The sequence below is a fragment of the Triticum urartu genome, chromosome 5A, assembly GCF_056163025.1.
Source record: "Triticum urartu cultivar PI428250 chromosome 5A, HENAU_Tu73, whole genome shotgun sequence".
In the NCBI taxonomy this organism is placed as follows: Eukaryota; Viridiplantae; Streptophyta; class Magnoliopsida; order Poales; family Poaceae; genus Triticum; species Triticum urartu.
In genome coordinates this window covers 419,586,790-419,595,600 of record NC_141877.1, presented here as the reverse complement: position 1 = coordinate 419,595,600, position 8,811 = coordinate 419,586,790, and the positions used below count along the sequence as shown (strand labels likewise).

At 42.0% G+C, this 8,811-nt stretch overlaps 1 long non-coding RNA gene across 6 annotated transcripts; it reads right to left on the bottom strand.

The window, feature by feature from the left end:
• Nucleotides 1-2,344: 2,344 nt before the first annotated feature.
• LOC147971692 (uncharacterized) lies at nt 2,345-7,332 on the bottom strand. 6 transcript variants are annotated; one of them, XR_015604793.1, is made up of 8 exons: nt 7,002-7,322; nt 6,811-6,918; nt 6,642-6,722; nt 5,869-5,960; nt 5,005-5,039; nt 4,422-4,520; nt 3,546-3,691; nt 2,345-3,463 (listed from the first exon to the last, which is right to left on the bottom strand). It is a non-coding gene; the product is annotated as an uncharacterized LOC147971692 (long non-coding RNA). The 6 variants fall into 6 exon arrangements; XR_015604792.1 differs by having other exon boundaries at nt 5,005-5,036; XR_015604790.1 differs by having other exon boundaries at nt 4,422-5,039; nt 7,002-7,332.
• Nucleotides 7,333-8,811: the final 1,479 nt, after the last annotated feature.

The window sequence follows — 8,811 nt, the reverse complement described above, 5'->3', positions numbered from 1 at the left end:
ATGCATTAGTTCCAATCCTCAAACATTGCATGATTAGGATGACATTAACTTGTGGGTTGGGAAGTAGTTGATGAGATAGAACCTATTACCCTGTTACATTCAAACCCTTGGGAGTTACTTCTACGCTTTGCTTATACTGCTATCCTATGCTCGTAGACATGGTTTGGGTGAGTGAAATCCATGACAGATGTGAGATTGTTAATTAATGGTTCAACTTAAGGTGGCAACTTAATCTTACATCTGGGTGGATTGAGGCACCTGGAGTACCCAGTGTTGCCTGTATTTTTGGAAATCCCGGAGTACCCGTGTGATCTTCCTATGGACCGCCACCCAGGGTCAAAGGGAACTTAGATTATTCATGCTAGAAACTTCCGTGTGCAGCCACAAGCTAATATGGGCTCTAGCATAGTTGAGTAAGTTACGTGAAGCTCTTGAAGAGGTGGATCAGCTGGTAGTGGGTTTGTAGGTTTGGTATGGTCTGCCCGGAGTAGAGAGTTAATGTTTCTGAAATACCGTGTCTCGGTCATCCGTTTCTCAAACACCATGTAGTGCGAGAAATACAACGGAGGCGATCGAGTCTTGTGGGGAAAAGTGCGCAAACCTCTACAGAGTGTATAAACTAATCATGGTTAGCCGTGTCCCTGGTTATGGACAATCTTGAGTATCTAGTACTTGGAGTATCTTAAGTATCTCATCACTCTTAAATAATATTGTTGGGTTGTTAATCACTTTAATTGGGATTGAGTTGGAGGAACTTTCTCAATGATGTTTCAACTACCATGATAGTGAATTTAAAATCTATTCCTTTGTTGTAGGGAAAAATTGGCTTTTCGCAAAACTGTAACCATAGAGGTTTTCACCAGCCAAATATGCATGTAGTGATAGCATTATTCTGTTGTTGCTCTACTGTGTTACTTTGCCAGCATATTCCATGTGCTGACCCGTTTCAGGCTGCAACATATTGTGTTGCAGACTTTTCAGACGAGGAGTAAGGTTCGTTAGGTCGTTGCCGTGCAGCTCAGCTATGCCGTTGGAGTTGATGGACTCGCTTTATCTTCCAAGCGTTCTGTTGTTATCGTATTAGATGGCCTTAAGCCATATTATTGTAATAAGTTCTCTTTTGAGACATTCGATGTAATAAGTGTGTGATTGCTACTTTGTTATAAATCCTTCGAGTACTGTGTGTGTCAGCATTACCGATCCAGGGATGACACTGAAGCACAAAGACTTGACCGTTTGAGGTCGGGTCGCTACAACCTCCTTATATCTTCCTCAAAACAGCCACCATACCTACGTATTATGGCATTTCCATAGCCATTCCAAGATATATTGCCATGCAACTTTCCATCGTTCCATTTATTATGACACGCATCATCATATTGCTTTGCATGATCATGTAGTTGACATCGTATTTGTGGCAAAACCACCATTCATAATTCATACATGTCACTCTTGATTCATCGCAATCCCGGTACACCACCGGAGGCATTCATATAGAGTCATACTTTGTTCTAGTATCGAGTTGTAATCATTGAGTTGTAAATAGAAGTGTGATGATCATTATTTTCTAGAGCATTGTCCCAAGAAGGCCCAGAAAAAGAAAAAGGCCATAAAAAAGAGAACCTAAAAAAAGAGAAAGGCCATAAAAAAGAGAAGGCCATAAAAAAGAGAAGGCCCAAAAAAAAGAGAAAAAGAGAGAAGGCACTACTGGAATCTGGCACTTTGGCATCTGCCATGGCAAATGGCAAAGGCATGGTCGGCGGATGGCAAAAGCTTTGCCATCTGCCAGCAGATGGCAAACAGTTTGTCTGAAATCCTGCCGGCAAAGGCTTCTTTGCCGTCAGCTGGCTGATGGCAAAGAGCCTGTGGCTTTGCCATCAGCTGGCAGATGGCAAAGCCTCTTAACGGGGTTAGCCCCGTTAGAAGGCTAACGACATACTTTGCCGTCAGCCAACAGATGGCAAAGGCTGCAGGCTCTTTGCCGTCGGCCAGCAAATGGCAAAGGCTGCAGGCTCTTCGCCGTGTGCCAGCAGATGGCAAAGGCTGCATGCTTTGCCGTCTGCCAGCACATGGCAAAGAGCTTTGCCATCTGCTAGCAGATGGCAAAGAGCCCAAATAGGCCAGCCCAAATTTTACACGTAGATGACACGTGGCCTCTTTGCCATCTACCAGCTGATGGCAAAGCTCTTTGCCATCTGCCAGCAGATGGCAAAGTGACTATATTGCCCCATTTAACTTTGTTTTTTCTTATGTCAATTCATTTTCACAGAAAATCAAACGCAAATATATTTATATGACCAATATAGCATATTCAACACAAATTACCAATAGTCATGAACACATATATCCAATACATGTTACCAATAGTAGCAAGTTTCATCCATACATATACATAGTTTCATCAATATTTGTTTCATCAATATTACACAGTTTCATCCATAGGTAGCAAGTTTCACAAGGTCAAAACAAAAACTAAATACAAGCACTCCATCAACCCAAGCTTCCGTGATCTTAAGCAAATCTGTAAAATGGGAAAGAAGAAAGTTAGAAGAAGAAGATTATTATGATGCAACTAAAATGTGTGATAACGATGTTTATCAAAATAGGGCTAACCGTTCATGAAGAGCAAATTACGTAGCATAGCGTTACCATCAATCAGTTGAGCACTTGTAAGGCACAAATAAATAGATTCACTTACAATAGCTCAACATTGACGAAGAACCAAGTGCCAAAACAAAACGATGCAGTAGCTCCGTGCCAAATCCAACACATAATTTCTTAGAAAATAAAGCAGAACTCAACCAAGCCTAGAACAGAAATCGGAATTGCAGGCAATAAATCGTAAGTGATGCGTTTTTATTTCATTCACAGAGCAAAAATGTCAGGTGAGTAATTTGTTGGTGGTAGAATGACATTAATAGCATATGATTCTACATACAGAACTGTTTGACGATCAATATTTACGCCAAGAAAATGCCTAAAAACCTACCACCCTTTTGCACATCTAAAAACATTTGCCAGACCAGAACATTGTGCAAGCTATTGTAAATGACTGAACATCGTAAATGGAGCAGACTGAAAACGTCCGAACATTTCTGAACTTTCCACTCTCACTCTCTCTTCTCTCTCGGTTTTCTTCTTGCTGGCGAAGCTATTCAGGCCAGCTCTCACGTCGGCGATCACACCAGCAAGGAGAACACACAATGTTGCTGCTAGTCTATCAATAACATAAATGCTAAGCTAGTGCATGCCTAAGAGTAAGAACACACAAAGAAATAACATAAACAGCATTCAAGATTTGCAACCTTGAAGTCTGCTTAGTAACGAAGCAAAATGAGCAACCATGGACAAATGAGGTCACTGGGCACACCATCCCCGGGGGTGTAACCACGAGAGTCGTTGCCTGCCAGCTTACCATGAGAGTCGCCACTGTCCTCTTCCTTACTGACCAAGCCTTTAGAATCTTCAGGCATGCAAAAATTCCATCCTGAATTAGGATCACGTAGGTGTTTCAAAGCTACTGAATCTTTTGAGTTCATATTTACCTTGATTGTATCGGTTACCAGAGCAAACTTCGGCTCCCTGGGTCCCGTCCAAATCATCAAGGGCTATATGAAACCAGAAGCGTTCGCAGATGCCTGAATCGGTTAATCAAATATCTCCAGCCACCATCTCTCTGGCGCCCAAATGCCTGGTTTATGAAAAAAGGCACCAGGTTTAGATCATCAAGTTACAAGAACTAATGATCAGGAAGAAATGACAGAAATGTTGCCCGTGTATTTCATTCACAGAGCAAAACTGACGGTCAAGTAATTTGTTGGTGGAAGAATGACAATAATAGCAGATGATGCTATATCCAGAACTGTTGAAGGGAAAGATGCAAAATTAAGCATTGACCACTAATCGCCACGTCTTCTTATGTATTATCAATACAGTAAAACGGAGTAAGAACAAAATATATACCTATACTAATTACAGACTCCCTAGAAATTCACACGTTAATTAGAAATTAGGAGTCGTTAATTTGGTGGGGCCGAGTTATTACGGTGTAGATCAATCCTAAATTCCCACGTCAATAAAAAAATTCCCAAACGAAAAAAAAGAAGAAGATTGGAACATGCGCTCTGTCTCTCTCCCAATCTCACGTGATTCTCTCCGTCCTCTCTGATCAAGATTAGAGAAGAGCCCCCGTAAATAAAAGATTAGAGCAGAGCCGGTTCAAAAAAATGATGAAAGAAGAGTCCATCTAATTTAAAAGAAGAGTCCAGGTGAATACAAGTCACGCATGTTGTAGGCCCAGTACATCACGTACCCTTCATGTCTCCTAAACAGAGCAAACCATCCATTCAATCTCTGTATTTTCTGTTTACAAGCGTTGGATCAAATACATAGAGAGTCCATGCATGTTGTCTATCACGTACAGATTTTACCATGCCTTCCACGTCTTCCCTTTGAAGATTCATCGCTTGGCCTTTCCTGCTGCACCAAGGCATCGAACTCATTGGTCTTCTCCATGCTGTCTGGAATACCGGCTTCAGACTAGACACAGAGGTACACCTTACATGGCACAATACATACGATGTCCCAGATGCAAACAGATCATCATGCAGGTTTGGTTCATGCAAAGTATTAGACAATTTTTTAATTCTCTTGCATGCACTGTAGTTTTGGGAGGTACGGTCTCTCCTACTATCTCCATTCCTAAATATAAGTCTTTTTAGAGATTCTAATATAAACTACATACGGAGCAAAATAAGATAATCTACACTCTAAAATACGTCTATATACATCCATATGTAGTTTCTATTTAAAACTCTCAAAGGACTTATATTTAGAAACAAAGGGAGTATTTTGCATGATACTCCCTGAGTAGGAATTCCTGATTGTTTGCAAGTGTGGGGTTGCTGATAATTACCGGTATCTAAAGCATGATTATATCCTTTTTGTGGCCTTATAAATACGTGAAACTAACTATTAAAAATACCAATAAATAGGAATACTTACTGCGGCAAACTCAGCGTGTATCCAAAGTACAACTGCTTTAAAAAATGATAAAAAATATCCCCGTCAATGTTGAAAGCATAAATCTAGACGTTTAGAGAAGCATGTAAACTGCAGTTAAATGTTTCCACTATCACTAAAAATGGTAGTAAAATAAACCTCGCAAAATGTAATGGGCCGAGAGAATATGAAACGCTAGAACACCGTGCAGGGATCCACTATTTTCAACATCATTTTTAATCAAACGGAACTGGATTATTATTGTTGTTCCATGTAGTGCACTTCTACTTATGCATGTTGTATATGTCAATATTAATCCGTAAAATGATTTATCAGTGTATTTTGCATATTTTAAGATCAAATTAACTCAATCAGGCTCAATCGTTTTGTTATCCGGAGAAGTACGACCTATGCGACACCAACACATTTCATTTTGGGGGCTTCTATAGACTTCCAAAAATTAGTAAAGGAATCATGTATTGAGTTTTTCATTTGCAACTATTTTTCTCCATGGATGCACTAATTATCTGACCGTAATATCACATGCTCATATTTTCAAATCCGGTCTAAATCTAAGGGTGTACTATCCTATGACACAACGAAATATGCATACATTGTGACACAGTTGAGTATTAGAGGTAACGAACATATGATCTAATTACAAATTGGAGGAAGGTATGTGACTCCTCCTGTCTATGTCTAATAAAGGTAAACAATTTATTTGCATATCTAAAGACAAATACTAAAACAATATGAGTTTTTTTTATAATTCATACAAACTCTCTCTTGCGAAAAATACTGCAAGTGCTAGCCCGTGCAGATGCACGGATTGACGACTAGTAAAACTAATTGGGGAAAGGAGCTCACTAGGTTAGAGGCTGCGCTTGTGCAAGAAGTCCAGACACCACAGTCACGACATGACAGTTGTAATTGAGTACATGAACTTGATAGATTTTGCGCTGGAAAGAAATATAGATTTTTAGATATCCGAAGCAATCTTCCAAATGGTCAACATATGCATCAAGACACCTCCAGCGCCATTAGTTCTAGTAGTAGTAGTAGTAGTAGTACTTTGTACGCATGATCTGAGACTCAGTGCTAAAACTAAATGCGCATGATTTACTAATTTTCAGTACTTCAGATTGTGCCTCATGCTGAAACAGCAAGAGAGGCGAGTGACGGGCAAACAACTTGATGAGCTAATGATTCAGCAGAAAAAAAATGTGAAAAACTTTTTTTTTCTGTTCCTAGGTTTGACGATCAATATTTACGCCAAGACCATGCCAAAAAGCAACTACCCTTTTGCACATCAAAAATCATTTGCCAGGCCAGAACATTTGTGCAAAGTACTGAAAATGACTGAACATTGTGAAGGGAGCAGACTGAAAATGACTGAACATTTATGAACTTCCCACTCAGTCTCTTCTCTCTCAGTTTTCTTCTTGCTGACGAAGCTATTCAGGCCACGTCGGCAATCACACCGGCAAGGGGAACACTACACACCCGCAATCTCAGGATGAATGTTTTAATTGGCTTGAAACAACTCGAAACCCTATGGCTCGATGGCCTGCACAAAATTTCACCGTGGCTCTCTGGCCGTGGACACAAAGCAGAGAGAGAGAGAGAGAGTAGTGGCTTACCGCCTAATGTCAGGGAGGAAGCAGAACCGAGGCCACCAGTGGGAGTCGTCGGAGTGGAAGAGGACTCCACCATATGGTGGTCTGCTCGTGTGAGGAAACCAACCGCATCAGGGAGGGAAGGGAGCCAAGAATCGAGACGAACAGAGGAAGAGGGGGAGAAAGAGGTCACCTTGGCAACATAATCATGGCGGTGAGGTTGAGCAGCGTGGTGGTGGTGAGCGTCCTCCTTCCCCAGATCCGATGGGAGCAGCTGCTCCTCCATGGCCCCAAAACTAGACTGCACACGGCGAGCCCCCGTCAGATGCGGAAGGTGATGAAGAAAACGAGAAGAAGGAACAAAAGGGGAGGAGGGATCCATACCGTGTGCAGGATGGAGAGGGGTATTGAGCTCGGTCGCCATGCCGCGGGCTTAGGGTTTCGGGGCGCATTGAGGGATGGCTGCGGCTGCCGCCGAATGGGAGCTCCACCCCTGACTCCTCCTCTGCCGCTGCGGGGATGTGGCGGAGTAGCCAGCTCGAGGACGACGGATATTCACGCCGCGTCAGCGGATCGAGATCGAGAAGGGAAGAGGGTGGCGGCGGGGTGCTTGGGCGGCGGCGGGTGAGATGCGTGGGAGAGAGGGAGAGGAGGGGAGAGAGGGAGGGGATAGAGGCCACAGTTTTTTTTTACCTGAAAAAATAACCCCATCTCTTTGCCATCTGCTGGTACGCCATTACACCCCTGACGGCCACAGAATTTGCCAACCTCTTTGCCATTGCCATCCACTGACAGATGGCAAAGAATTGGCTGATAGAAACCATGTTCTTTGCCGTCTGTCAGTTCTTTGTCATCTGTTTTTTATAAGCAGATGGCAAAGACGTTCTTTGCCATCCGCTGGCTGATGGCAAATTCCCTGTTTCCAGTAGTGAGGGACAATGCTATTATCCTTTGCCACACTTGTGCTTCAAAGTAGTACCATAATCCTCATGATAGAGAATCTCTTGTTTTGTCACTTTCATATACTAATGGGAATTTTTCATTATAGAACTTGTCTTGTATATTCTAACAATGGGCCTCCTCAAGTGCCCTAGGTCTTCGTGAGCAAGCAAGTTGGATGCACACCCACTTAGTTTCTTTTGTTGAGCTTTCATACATTTATAGCTCTAGTGCATCCGTTGCATGACAATCCCTACTCTTCGCATTAACATCAATTGATGGGCATCTCCATAGCTCATTGATTAGCCTCGTTGATGTGAGACTTTCTCCTTTTTTGTCTTCTCCACATAACCCCCATCATCATATTCTATTCCACCCATAGTGCTATGTCCATGGCTCGCGCTCATATATTGCGTGAAAATTTATAGGTTTGAGATTACTAAAGTATGAAACAATTGCTTGGCTTGTCATCGGGGTTGTGCATGATGAGAGCATTCTTGTGTGACGAAAATGGAGCATGACCAAACTATATGATTTTGTAGGGATGAACTTTCTTTGGCCATGTTATTTTGAGAACACATGATTTCTTAGTTAGTATGCTTGAAGTATTATTATTTTTATGTCAATATGAACTTTTATCTTGAATCTTATGGATCTGAATATTCTTGCTACAATAAAGAGAAATACATGATGAATATGTTAGGTAGCATTCCACATCAAAAAATCTGTTTTTATCATTTACCTACTCGAGGACGAGCATGAATTAAGCTTGGGGATGCTGATACGTCTCCAACGTATCTATAAGTTTTTATTGTTCCATGCTATTATATTATCAACCTTGCATATTTCATATGCATTTATATGATATTTTATATGATTTTTGGGACTAACCTATTAACCCAGAGCCCAGTGGCAGTTTCTGTTTTTACCTTTTTTTAGAGTATCACAGAAAAGGAAAATCAAACGGAGTCCAATTGACCTGAAACTTTACGGAACTTATTTTTGGAAGGAAAGCAACCCAGGAGACTTGGAGGCCACGTAAGGTAAGCAACAAGGAAGCCACGGGGCAGGGGGGCGCGCCCACCCCCCTAGGCACGCCCTCCACCCTCGTGGCTCCCCTGACGTACTTCTTCAGCCTATATATCTCCATATACCCTAAAACGACCGGGGAGCACAATAGATCGGGAGTTCCGCCGCCAGAAGCCTCCGTAGCCACCGAAAGCCAATCTAGACCTGTTTCGGCACCCTACCGGAG